At 46.6% G+C, this 14,311-nt stretch overlaps 1 protein-coding gene across 5 annotated transcripts in view; it reads right to left on the bottom strand.

Moving 5' to 3' along the window:
• GLI2 (GLI family zinc finger 2) overlaps nucleotides 1–14,104 on the bottom strand; it is a 203,021-nt gene extending 188,917 nt beyond the window's left edge. For 2 of the 5 annotated variants that reach the window (XM_064514717.1, XM_026118474.2), the window contains exon 1: nucleotides 13,704–14,104. The gene's annotated coding sequence lies outside the window, so the exon portion shown is untranslated. Of the gene's footprint in view, nucleotides 1–2,610; nucleotides 2,649–13,703 lie in introns of those variants that run through there. The other 3 variants (XM_064514718.1, XM_026118475.2, XM_064514716.1) reach the window with 2 other exon arrangements.
• Nucleotides 14,105–14,311: the final 207 nt, after the last annotated feature.

A 14,311-nucleotide genomic window follows, 5' to 3' on the forward strand; every position in this document is an offset into this window, starting at 1 on the left:
GCCCTGCAAATTGTCCTCTACAACTTCCCACGCAAGCTTTCCCGAGGAAGGAAGGCTGCACTCAGATGGCAGCAGCAGCAAACTCCATGCACCTAGAGACCAAAGCACTTCCTTAGAGACAGCCTTTATTCACCAAGGACAAAAACAGGCCTAGCTCCAGATATGGCCTTAATTCCTCCCTACCTTGTCTCAGTGAACAGCACTAGCTTAAGATCAAGTAGTACCTGAGCCTTGCTGTAATCAACACAACTCAGTCCTGAGCATAAAAAATAAAGAAAAGAAAACACTTAAAAATTAACAAGAGGCACTAATTAAGCCTAGTTTCTTACAGGTTTATGTTGCCTCTTTACCTCCACACCATATGGTCCTCCCACCCCACTGTAGCTCAGTCTCTCCCCTGTGCTGCAGCAGTCTTTCCTGCAACATCCCTGGTGGATGATGAGGATTTTCCTCTCCCTCCCCACAGATGCACACTAAATACCCCAGCCAGGCAGGAAACAGCACTTGCTGTTCCTCGGGCTGACAGACCAAGCGCTGGGCCATGCCCTGTCCCAGCACTAGCAGAATATTTCTGCCACCGCAACACAACTGGTCGCTGTGCTCAGTTTGTGCATGGCAGGCCCCCAGTAAGCACAAGGAACTAGTGAGGAAGGAGGTCCCAGTCCCAGCAGGACACATCGGACCAGTCTGTCAGAGACACGGCCTGGTGGAAACCCTGCATTCACCTGGGACCGTGTCAGCTTTTTCCCTTAACACTATACACCTCATCATTCAAACACCGCATCCATAATTACACCTAGATATGAAACATGTACTTTCTAATCTTGTCCAGTTTTCATTGGAAGCTAATAAATCATTCATTTCTACAAGAAAACAAATTCCAAGCCTGACACCCAAGACACACGCTGGGACCCAGTCTTGCAGTGTGGATTCAAACCTAAGGTTCTGAGTTGAATAAATATGGGGACCCATCTAGTCCCCAGTATAACCTGTATGCTTGCAAACTGGGACATCATTTGGCACACTTAGGATCTAAGCTCTCGCCTACAACGTTAAGGTGTAGAAAACCACTGAATGCAGGAGCTTGTGTAACACCCACTCATGGGCAGTGTAGAAGGGGAAGAAAAAAAAAGGAGATAGAAGGAATACAAATGAAATATGATGGATTTTCAGCAACAGTCTGCAACTAATGTATGTGTGTATTATCCCTTGTACCAGCTGTCCTGCGCTCCGTAGACCTCACTAGCTATCCTTTCTTTCAACCAACTCCCCAACAGTTGGGTTTTCTTGCCAGTCAGAGATGTCATCTCAAGTCCCATAGCCAGACCAACTCAAATGCTCTTTTCTAAAGAAACCCAAGCAGCAGGCTTTCCCAAGCTGCGTTTTTGGTGCACCAAACTGGATAGAGACGTGGAGCAAAAGCGCTGCCTGCCTCCTGCCTCTGCAGAAATCGGGAGCAGACCTCCTGCACAAGGCAGCCCGGGGAGGCTGCTCTCCTGCAAGCCAGCTTTCACCCCCCGTCGCAGCCACGGTGCTGGCCTGCAGCTGCCACCTGACCTTGCACCGCAGGAACCCTCACGCCGCCGGCTCACGGGCGGCTGCGGCGCAGTCGTGCTGCCAGCGCAACGCAGGTGTCAGGCGGGCCGCCGGGCGCCGACCTCCCGCCCGTACGCAGCCCGGCTTGTGGCAGGACAGCTCTGCGGCGCTGCAGGTTGCAGGAGACGGGTACGGAGTTGTTTCAATGAACATGTTAGAGGCAAATCCCCTCGGAGCCGCTCTCGTGACAGCAGGGACCTACGAGTTCTGGATTAATTTCTGTGTTTGCTTTCAGTTTACTTCTTGCAACCTCGCAGTAAACCGCTTAACCTTGTAGACAATAAAGTGAGATGCCAGCATTTTCAGCTCGCACTATTCACACTATGCTCTAATCTAGTTTGCATGTCTGGTCCTGTCATTAGCTGGAGGAAACATTAATCCAAGACAGTAGAAAAGAAGGAGTAAGAAAATTCTTTCTGGAAACAAAGTGATTCTAATGGCAAACGTTCTTTATCTAGACCCACAGCCGAGTTATAAACTAAAACATATTATATTCCATGCAAAAAAGCTTTAACCATATGTTTAGTCATTTGTGAGCTCTTGATCCTAACACACAACATAAGCTGCAATATCAGTGTCACAAGTTCCTGATTTAAAGCACAAGAGGCAGAGTTGCATTAAGTCAAGCTAAAATCACTTCTGCGAGTTCACGGGAAGAGCCCTTCCCACGGAGCGACAGGGACGGAGGAACATACGCTCTGCTGTTATCCCAAGTCTGCACGGAAGTGGAGGAAGAGGAAAGTTTATTTCATTAAAAGTTATTCTGTTCGATTGACTAGGGAGAAGATTATATAGCTGGGGGGGAGCACGGAGACAGCTAAAGAATAACACATGGTATGCTTTCAAAACATACAGCAACATGTGACATTCGTCTGCAAGTCTGGCGCTGAGGAGCCTGTGGTCTGGCAGCAGGGAGGATTTCTGCTTTTTATTTCTTAAATCATTGCAGGCATTTGAACTAAACCCCCCACCTAATAGTCTGAAGGGAAGAACATAAAATCAGATTTTACGTACCGTGCTCTAAGTCAGCCATTGTTCTCAGTGGATTTTACACTCCAGCTCAGTTCTCACGTAACTGAAGTGATCCTGTCTCTTTAAAACGCAACCCGGGACCCTGCCAAAGTCTGCAGTAAGAATCACTGGCACCAAAACAGCCAAAGCTCAGAGCTTAATTCTCTACTTAATAAGACAATTAAAGAAGAGTATTTGGATACAGCAGTCTGCAAGTACCAACACAGAGCACTGATGTCTCCAAAGGCATGTTGATCTGAAAGCTTTATCATAAAGCATCTGTCGCAACCAGATGCCATCAACACCTGAGAAAAGTGGGAAATAAAGTGGATTAACAGAGCCGTGATACACACAAAGGTTTGCACTACCCAAGTTTTTATTTAGGAGCATTTTAGAGGGTAGCATGATAAAGTGCCATTTGCAAAAATACATGTAAACTAAAGAATAAACCTACATGAACACAGCTGCCTTTGTTAAAGGAAACCCAGTAGAAATAACTCAAAATACAATGAAATTAAAACTGTTGTGTTTTCGTTATCTTTTCTGTCATAACTGTACAAAGCCTTATAGCAAGGCTGTTTTTAAACACTGCAGTGTGACTGATGCCTTAATATAGTCAGATGAAATGAGACGCACAAATTAATACGGACACAAACGATTGCTCATACAGAGTCTCTTGACCACATCTGCCTCTAAGTTTGCAAACAAATAATTCTCAAATGCTTTCTCCTAGCAGGCTTCATCCTGCAGAGCTGAACCAAAGCTAGGGAAAAAGATAAGATAACTGCAGTGATATAAGAACTAATTAGTCATTTGATTAGCTGGCTAGAAGACAGGGCACCGCAGTTCTGTGACCTAAAAATGCCACTGATGACCTTAAAAACTCAATCTCAAGGGTGTCCAGAAATCTGTAACATCGAGAAAGGGAGAAACACGTGATGCCGAAATTCCATTAGCTCACATGCGATGTTGAAATAGTATAGACGTTAAGTTGAGGAAAGGTGTGACATTTGAAGCAATCAGCCAGCAAAAGAGCACCTGCAGCACTGCACTTTGCTTGAACTACTGCACTGATGGCTCCGCGGTCCAGCCTACACGGGAGGTTCGTAGGGATGCATGATTTAGTGCACCCAGAAGGCAGGCCGTCTGGCTCGCATGAAACACAGACCTCATCCTAACAACGTATAGCAAAAGGAGGGGGAAAAAGAAAAAAATAACAGCTCTGCCTTTGTTATAGGGGGCCTAAATTCCTGTCACCTCCAGGGTGGAGGGTGGCAGCCCCTCAGCCACACCACGCCAAGCAGGGGAAGAGAGCGGGCAAGGAACAGAGGGAAAACCCCCTTGGGAAGAGTGTGTCCTGAGGAATAGACGCTTTTGCCCGCACCGGTGAGCCCTATGATCCACCAGAAAAATCAGCTCCCAGCAAACCCTGCAGACCTGCCTGTTATTACATATGCAGTGACTGGAGTGAAGCCAGCAGGCTCCCTTGGACTGAAACGATGCACCTTCAAGAGCAAAGGAGGAAGACACCAAAATGACGGGTCTACAGGCCCCAGGTTATTTTGTGCCCTTCCCTCAGTATGACAGCTGGAGCAGGTCATCACCTGACTGCACCCAAGGCACTAAAAATTTGTAGCCTGATGTAAGGCAGCGCCTCCCCAGCAAGCCATCGGGCAGCATGGAAATACTTGAGATGACCTTAAAAGAGCCAGCCTAGAGCTGGAGGCAGACAGCTACATCAGCTTGCTGTCAGCGGGTTTCCCCACCAAGAAAGCCCTGCTTATCTCCCGCCTTCAAAGGCTTGGGTGTCTTCAGGTATCTCTACCCTGAGGAGAGATTAAAGGAAATGAATGCTTGGCAAAGATCACCCCACCATCTGTGCACTACCAGAAATGCCCTCTGGAAAGTGAAGAGGAGGCTCGCTAAGCTTGCATGCTCCCGGGAGAATGGCACAACCTCCAGCGCTGCCCCTTTTCATCGGCGTCCCCTTGATGCGGATCCAGACCTGCCTTTAGCCGTCCACCTCCCCGCCGTGCTCTGTCCCAGCGTGATGAACTCAACACCAGCCATCAGAGCACCGCTGAGTTTCTCAGAATACATCCAGCATATAGTTGAAACCTTAGCAAGCTCTGCCAGAGGTCCAGGAGTAAAACGCAGAAGTGGGGACATTTTTTTGACTAGAAAAACAGAGATCAAGAATGTTGCAAAAAGGTCTTTAGGTGCAGGCTTTGCTGAGACAATGAAACCAGAATATGTACAATGTTTTCCTCCTTCATTCCCTTTTCTTTAAAAATAATTGGGGAAAAGACCTCAACAACTCACCCACAAAATAAAACAAAGCCCAATAGCAATGGCCATGATTCAGTAGCACATTCATCACACTCAGTTTTATAAAGTCTTGAAGTTCTGAGAAGGGAAGAATAAAGTTAGGAATAGAGTTACTGCAGAAACAAAGAAAATTAAGATTTGGAAATCTGACTTATTGTGATTGGAACAAAATCCAAAAATGCTGAAATTCTCTGCAAGAAAGCTTTTAAAACAACCATGTTGAGCCTACTGGAAAATTGACTGTATTATTGCTACATTTCCCTTATAATTTCATGGAATCATATTTTAAAATTCTAAATAGAAGTTTGTATCAATACAAACCCTTTATTTATTAAAAACCTGAACTTTTAACACTGTCAGAAAAATCTCCCATCTCCTATTCTTCCCACCACTTTCTGACAAAACGGACCTGATTTTCCAAAAGGTTTTAATGTTGATGACGTCAGATATTGGAATATGATTCCATCAAGAAGCCCTAGTCAGGAAATACCAAAGCTGTGGTTGCCAAAGCAACATAATTAACTTGATCACGGTACGTACACTGTGCACTACTTCCTGAATGGCCCTTTAGCACCCTACTAAATCCTTCTTGAAAGGCACGTCAGGATGAATTTCTCCTGTAAGTTCTTCAGAAACACACACAGGAGAATAAGAAGGTCTCAAAAATAGTAAATGCCAAGCACTGTTCTGCTCACTGGCCAACAGTCCCATGGGAATGGGTTGATCAAGGACCAATTCTTGCTCTGAGCCTACTCGCATGACTAATGGCTGGTGCAATCATGGAAACGCACAGCCCCGTTGTGTAGAGCAAATGCACTTTTGTAAAGCCTCACTTTTAATTCATCTACATTGCCCAAGTCAGCAGAGAGTTTGGGGTTTGTTTCTTTTTTGGCATAATCAGGACAATTCGTACTACCTGGGCAGGGAAGACCAGCCGTTGAGGCTAAACCTTGACCCCGGGGCCACAAACTTCAAAACCTAAATATACTGTCACTAACTCCACGTGTACAATGTATCAAAAATAAGCTCCTGTCTGTTCATTTGGAAAAAAAAGTAAAGAAAAGAAAAAAAATTGAATGATGGGCTTTCAGCCTGTCATCAGACCACAGTGACCTCAATTTTTTGAGAAATAAAGTCAAAATCTATTCTTATCTTCCAAGATTCAAGATGTATTTATGTGTCAAATTTTCCCCACCTTGTCCTTAGCCTTTGGGAGCACACTAAAAATGATATCAAAGCCTGAAAACCCTCCGATCACATCCACATTCACCTTCGACCCAGAACGCCTATAGCTCTCACCACCTCCTTGGCTGGTGCTGAATCTACGCCGGCGACTGCAGGCCCCGGGAAGGGCTCACAGCGAGGGTTTCACAATGAAATACAGCCTACTTCGCATAGCGAATCCATGCCACCCTGCTCAATATTTTAAAGGCCAAAAAAACTTTATTCTGGCAGTTTTCTGCTTCCTTGTATCCTTGAAAGATGTTTTACCAACATCTTCCTCTCCCTTACACGCAAATATTTGAGTATTCTCTTTGAAATGTCTCTGTAGCATCTATAGGAATAAGATGCCGAATGCACACACTGATTGATTCTTTCTTAGCCATCAAGATGTGCTTACACAGCAACTACACACAGCAAATGCACACAAATCTCACATTTCACGTTTAAAAATATGAACATGCTGTGGTTTTTTTCACTCGAACATAATGAATGAGCTTAAATATTAGAACTTGAAATTATTAAGTAAATCATGGCACCTGTAAAGCTTCCATTTGCATAACATTAATTCATGATGGCATATAAAACAAATTCATCATTCTCACTATATTGTAGTCTGATTTATGTTGGAATTGGAAAAAATAAAAATCACAAGCACAAAATTATGTTGACAAGATGTACGTGCTCTTCGGAGTCCAAGATTTTTTTTGAAGCATCAAAACAACTAAATTATAGGAAAGAGGGCTGGGAGAAAGCATCTTTAAAAAATGAATAACACACTAGCGTCACACATACACACTCGCCAGTTATTAATGTCAAGCATGGTGAAGATACTCTAGAAAATCATTACCATTCATAGCTACTAACAGCCATTAAATTTCAATCAATTCAACTCAACACAAGTGTACTTCAGTAGCCCTTACAGTTCCTTATAGAGGTGGCTCAGAACGTCCTGCCTGACTTATAGCATTGTCCAGTACACAAAGAGGCATTGCTGAGGATCGCTCTGAAAAGGGCGATCTTGGTGCTCGCAACCGATGCTCTTTTAACACCACAGCAATCAACAGACCTTTCTTTTAAGAAGGCGCAATGAAAGGGCCCTAACGGGACTGCGTAGGTCAGTCTGAAGGGGAGCAACGTACTGATTTTAGCTAGGGATACCGCTTTTCAGGCTGAAAAAAAGTGATGGGATGTTTTTAAGGCCTTTCGATGAATTTTAGTAACTGAATTGGACTGCTTCAAACAGTGTTAGACAACTTCCAGGTGATCCACTTGCTCCAAGAGGATATCCTCACCGAATGTACTGGGCATTTAAAGAAAAAGGATTTAACTTTCAGTGACTGGCTATTTAAAGCTCCCACTAAGGAACAAAAAGTACAGAGCTAGGCCGTTACAGCATCCCCTCCTCATCTGAATTGCACTTCTAACGCTACAAGTTTTTCCACCACTGTTACACACATTAAACGGTGCAGCCCACAAGCGACCATCCCGTGCAGCTTTCCGAGGAGGACCAGGTGGTCCCCGCTGCGGCGCACACATTCGGGGTGACGTATGGCCCCGCAGCCGGTGACGCGGGCGAGGGAGCGGGACCGCAAGCGCCCGTCACCACATCGCCGCAGGGAAGACATGCTGCTCCGCAGAGATTTCATTAGTTTCATCCAAACAAATTATCTACAGTAAAACCCCCCGTTTCACAGCAGATAGAAGTGTCTCTCTTTAATTTTCTCACGAACGGAAGCCCAGGTTTTCCAAGTAGGATTCATCCTGCCAGGCACAAAGTCCTCTCACGAGATTTAGGGGCGGTTTAAGACTGCAGGTGTGTATTCCCGCAGCACGGGGAGTCACTCCAGCGCACAGAAAAAACAGATGCACTCACAGATGTGCCCTCGCTGCATCTGAAATTACGCGCTACGCAAGTATGGATGCCCTTCCGTGGCTTTTAGCTCAACCCTTAAAGTATCACAGTTGATGGTACTACTCAGTACTGAAATATCTGGGACTATTCTACAAAACACTGTAGCTTTCCATCCCCTGGGATTTCAACCACAGCATTTAGTTTCCATTAGTAACAGTGAAGTTCTTGGGAGTCAAGAAACACCCAAGTAACTTCTCAAGCAGATATACACACCATTCTAACTCATTTCCCTACATTTACAAGCTACACGAAATGAAATGAAATTCATGTTAAAAAGGCCTTTATTTAAAAATCCTGCAGTGACAGGAGCAGAAAGTGCCAGAGTTCAAGTAAATCATTCCATGGAAAATGTTAGCAAAGCTTAATCATACTGGAAGCCACATTTAATTACAGCTTTTTAAGTCCATCTGGGAAAAAAAGAAGAGACTTAAGTATGTCACCTGAGATGATCTAGATACTGAAACTATTTGTAAGTTAACAAAAGCATTAGCATCACAAAGCGCTCTGGGGCAGCACCATGGTAAAGCAGATGTGTAATGAACAAGGATCATAGCACCAAAACAATCAGGACTGCAAATAACCGCTACTAATCTGCAATCACTTAAATTTCGCTTTAATTGCTAGGCAGCAAATGCATTTCATTCTTGCAGAGGTAAAGGCTCTGCAGAATACACACGTTAAGGTATTTAGCTGCAGCAGCAACACAGTCAAGAATCTGAGCGTCAGGAAGGCACAGAAAAAGAGACAAGCAGCGGAGCTGGATTTGCTGCGAGATCACACGCATTAAACGAACTTTTCCCGGGAACAGAACTAATAATGCAGCCACCTCGACTGTATGTACTGTAAGTGCTGCAGGAGTGACACAATGACGCACACGGGAGGCAAGAGGGTAGCGACTATAGAAAAAAAATTTCAATCTAGTGCTAATGAATAAAAAGTTCCTTTTATTTCTCTGTTGTTTTTGGTTCATTAAATTTTCCACAGATTTGCAGAGAAGAAAACGTGATCAATAAACCTTGACAAAAGTGAACATGTGAAAAAGGCGAGAGAAAGGCACAGGAAGATAAAAGTGATATCCCGATCACAGATTTCAGAGGCAGATGACCAGAGCTTTGGGCTGCTGAATAATCTGAATAGACCATCATTTCTTTACAGCCTTTTACTTTCTTTTCCCTGACTGTTGGAACTCTTCATTCAATACAATAGTAAATGCACTAAAACTTTTTTTCTTATGCTAATGGTCGAAATGGGGCGCTCTCAGTTAAAACACACTTCCCACCAACTTGTTTTCTTACAAAAAAAAAAAAAAATTAACCTATTCAAGTTAAACTAAAATGTCAAAGACAGCTTAAGGCTTACTCTCACCATTCCACAAAATTAATGGTTTTCTCCCCAGCAGATATAAAAAGAAAAGCCTTGAATAAGGATAAAGCTGCTAAACTCTTTTCATATGAAAAAGAACACTTAGAAAGTAGAAAGAAATACATCCAGTACAAAGATCCTGATACCTACAGTTCTAATTTATATTGTTTTCTCTCAGAATATTTCTAATTACGGAAAGGTGACAGCCAGCCTCAAATAATTGTGAAACTATGAAGAAAGGATCCACCAGTGACTAATGGGTTTGGGCAGCCAAGCCCCATGGCACTACAATAAATGCTGCCACCGATTACAATGGGGGTTGGAGCAGACACCCAGGAACCTGTTTCCAGCTGTACTTTCTAATTTGGGTGTCCGCTCCCAGGCACTGAGGCCTCTCGCAGTGGGAGTGAAGATTTGCAGATCCCAAGCAACTTTTACTGCTCTGAACTTCTGAATTCCAGGACAGCAATAATTTCCCGGTTCTCTTCTTGCAGCACTTCTCAGCTTTTGTGGGTTGGGGGTTTGCAGAGGAAGTTACAGGCTATGGGGCATTGTTTTGCCGTTTGTGAGTGTGAACGAAGTAGTAGTTCTGCGGCCTCTCCTGGACTATACATCCATTATGTATTTGCTTCCAACCGGAACTGGCCTGCAGAAAATCGGACCTGATTACCCAGTATTTCCCTTCCAGTCACTTTTTCACAAGTGTCTCAACAGGCAAACTTGAAATTTTGCCTCTTCAACCATCAAAGTCAGCATACCAGGTTCAATTCCCATTATACATACACCAAATATCACTCAATTTCCAAAAGATATATATATATATATATCTGATATGCTGCTTACACAGACAAGTATTTCATATATTATATGCATGCACACATGTATTTGTGTGTGCACATACACATACACAGACGCACGCATGTATTATTTGCCTGCTACCACAATGCCTTCTTCCAGTCATTCATACAAGGATTAGTTCGTTACTGTTGTTTTATTTGGCGCTGCTTTAATTAATTCCCAAATACCTCTTGTTGTTTTGGTGTTCTTTAAAAGGGCCCTGGGAACAGAGCTGAAGCAAACAGCAGTAAACACTAAATACCACTTAATGCTTTGTGGCAAGTTGTCCAAATGCACGACTGTTCGCAATATTTACCCAGGTATGTGACGAGGCTGCGCAGCTCCCAAGCAATGCATCGCAACCTTTCCCATCAGTGAAAAAGGGACAATGGAGAGGGCAGCTTAAACCAAATGTCTCAGCAGCAAGTGAGAAGTGCAAATATCACATTTCTATAAAGCCCTGGAAGCTTCACAGAAATGGAGTGGCAACTAATTAGTTTGATGCCACCGTCACATCTAATGTCCCTAAGTAGCTTCTTTGAGAAAAAAATCACTGCCTTGAAATCCCTGGCCAGATTATTGAGTGGAGGCTTTGTGATGAGGCAATAGCTAGGTGTTTGCTGCACAAATACATACAGATTCTGGTGACCGCTTACTGAATCCACTGTGTCCGCTAATCTGCGCTGGAAACTTCAGTGTGAACAGAGCACTTCTCGGGCACAAAAGCATGAAGTATTTGTGTATCTTTCAGACTGCAGGGCAAACAACTGGCTTACAGTAGGCCACCAGCAACAGGGGCAGCAGTTAACCGAGCGTCCTCTGAACTTCCCAGCACCGAACACAGCTAATCTGCGTGTTACGCGGTAGGATGCTCCACCATATCCTTAAACAGAAGGGAAGCGGCCTGGAAACTGGGAAACTAATTTTAAAAAAAAAAGTCAAAATCCCTAAAAGAGAAGTATCAAGAAAAATACTTTGAAGCTAGACAATGCTGCAGCACTCGCACGCAGCTGCGACAAGGTCTCGCTGAAAGGGAAGCTGCTGGCGCAAGCCTTTAGGGTCATCAGAATCACAGAAACCATAGTCAAAAATGGTTAATTGCCAGAAAAGTCTCAGTTGTATTTCAAAACGGCGCTGACACCTGGTCATTATATAACGCGATGTTGCAAAAAAAGCTGCCTTATCCAAGTGTGACTTTAGTACTCAGTGCAGCATTAGGGAACGCAGGCTGTTGTGTACTGGATATCTGAGGTCAAGCTCTGTTTTCTTTAATGCAAGTATAAACTGGCGCAGCTTCAATGAAACTGCTCCAGATTTATACTGGCATATGCATCTAGCTCAAATTCTTCTAAGGCTCTAATTTTTCTCTAAATGAATGACCTAACACAAACAGTATTTGTCCATCTGTATACATCCCCTTTGACACACTGGAAGGAAAAAAAAAGAGAGAGAGAGAGAGAGAGAGACATTGAAAGGAAGTTGGAAACAGTCCTCAAGATCTGTTTTTCTTTGAAGAACAGCAGTTACATTTCTGGGCACTTCAAAGTCACATACTTTAAGCAATAACAACATTCAAGATCAAGTGAATCTTACCTCACCTTGCTTTAAAGATTAGCTCTTTCACAAACACACACTAGAGGCTTGGATTTACACATATCCATAGATTAACAGTTCATCTTCAGTGGATCAGGCACTTCTTAGTATTACAGACAGGTCATATTTTCAATCACATGCCAAATTTCCAAGAGTTGCTTACAGGGGAAAAGCCAGAATGAATTTCATTCACTTTTTAAAACTTGCCAGTTTTGCAATTATGTTCAATATGACATTTTTATTGCAATTCAAAGTTTGACAGGTGTCAACATTTCCTGAAGTTCCAGCCAAAATACAAATTACCGTATCCACCCATCAGAAAAGTTGAACTAAACTAATTCACCAACTGTAGTCGCTATATGCAACAATTACCATGCATTTCAAGCATCCTGGGAGCATAAACAATTATTTAGCAGGATCCTACCCTCTCTTCCAAGGGAATGTATAGCATATACAGAACTTTGTTTTTCTTCTGGTGAAGCTAAGCAAATTAGGTTCAGAACTTAATTTTTTAAGTAAAGTAGCTAGAACAAACAGATCAAATCAGCAAGTCTGGTAACAAATCAGTCTATTCCCCTTCTGTATATTTTGAAATTCATGGTTTATTTACTTTACTTTTTTGGCACTAACTCCACAGTGCATGCCAATACAATATTTGTTTAAATGCTATTTTATGCAGCACGCTAGTCAAACGTTTACTTTCAAATTCTTGTACATCCCAAGAGCCTCTGTTGCAAAAAAAAAAAAGGGGGGGGGGGAATGGCAAAGGGGGAGGACAAAGTTTTACAACTACTCTCTTTATCTGCGGCTGCAAAAATATAAACACTACATGCCAATAAAGCGCTGTTTTCTATAAGCGGAAAGGCGGGCGCGGAGGTTTCCAGGGTCCGCACGGGTGGGAAATCTGGGGACATCGGGAGACGTCGCGAAGGCGCGAACTTCGCCCGCAGCTCCGCAGCCCAGGCTGCGGGTCGCCGCCGGCCCGGGGGGCTCGGCCGGGGGGGCAGGGCCGGATCCAGACCCGGCCCCGGCCCCGGCCCCGACCCCGGCCCGCTCCCACGGGCGCCGCGGCCCTGCGCGGCAGCTCCCGCGGGACGGAGCGGCCGCAGCGCCCGCGGCGGAGGAGCCGGCTCCCGGCAAGCGACGGCCACCACCGGCGGGAGAAGAGGCACCCAGGGGAGCCCCTCCGCCCCGCGCCGCCGCCGCCCGCGCTGTTTAAAAGAGCCACCGAGTCCGGGGGAAGACTCGCAGCTCCCTAAGTCCTTAACAGGGCTGGAGTCCGGCTCCCCCCGAGCCGCTCCTCAGCGCGCGGATCAAGTTGCAGCAGCGAATTTTTTAAATTCCTCAGCAAATATACTCGTCGAAAGATTGCCCCTTCCCCGGGGGGGCGAGAAGCGGGGAGGGGGCAACTCAAAAAAATTAAAAAGAAAAGCAGAGAAAGAGAGAAAGCCGCAGACTCAGGGGCGGCCCGGGCAGCCGCGCCGTCCTCCGCGGCGGGTCCCGGCGCGGGGTGTCACCGCCTGCGCCCGCCGCCCCGCGACGGCCCCGCCGGCAGCGCCGCGTCCCCGGGGGGGGGGGGGGGGCGGGGGGCGCACGGACGGACGGACGGACGGACACACGGACACCGCTGCAGACCACGCACAGCCCCACGGTGCCCCCGCAGCCACCGCCCCGTCCCGCTCACCTGCGGGGGGCCGGCCCTGACCCCGCCGCCCCCCACGACCCCCCCCCGGCACCTCCGACAGCAGCGGGGGGAAGGGAGAGAGAAAGCGAGGGAGGAGGAGGAGGGGGAAGGAAAAAAAAAAGCACAATAAAAAGCTACAATAAGCATCAACTTTACCCAAAAAGCGGAGCGGCAAGTTTTCAGCAGGCGAGCGGCGGCTGCGGAGCCGGGCTGCCCGTCCGGACCCCCATCATAAACTTGGGGGAGGGGGGCGTGGGAGGGACCTTCCCTCCGGCCTTCCCTTTTGTGCCTCCCCCGCGCTCCTCGCCAAAAGCGGCCGCCAGCGCCGGCGCCCCCCGCGCCCGCAGCAGCTCGGGGGCCCGGCGCGCCGTCCCGCGGAGCCGCCCGCGGCCGCGCACACGCTGCCCCGCTCCGCACCCTCGGGCGCGCACACGCACACGCACACGCACACGCGGAGGGGGAAGTTCAGCAGCCTGCGGGGAGGGAGGCTGGAGCGCTTTCAAGCCCTGACACGGGAGCGGAGCTGCGCTTGGGGGTGGCTGTTCTCTCCTCCTTCTTCCCCCCCCTCCAAGAGAAAACCCAAGTGCTGGTGGGAGCAGGGAGCGCTGCGCGCACCGCCCCCCCCCCCCCCCCCCGGGCAGCCGCACCGCTTGGGGCCCCGTGGGGCGTCCTGGCAGGCGGCGGGGGACCCCCCCGCCCCTCCGCGCCGCGGGCCCCTGGTGGGAACCCGCCACCGAACACAAAAACCCCCTTTCTGGGGAAAA

Source organism: Dromaius novaehollandiae, chromosome 7 (assembly GCF_036370855.1).
Source record: "Dromaius novaehollandiae isolate bDroNov1 chromosome 7, bDroNov1.hap1, whole genome shotgun sequence".
NCBI lineage: Eukaryota > Metazoa > Chordata > Aves > Casuariiformes > Dromaiidae > Dromaius > Dromaius novaehollandiae.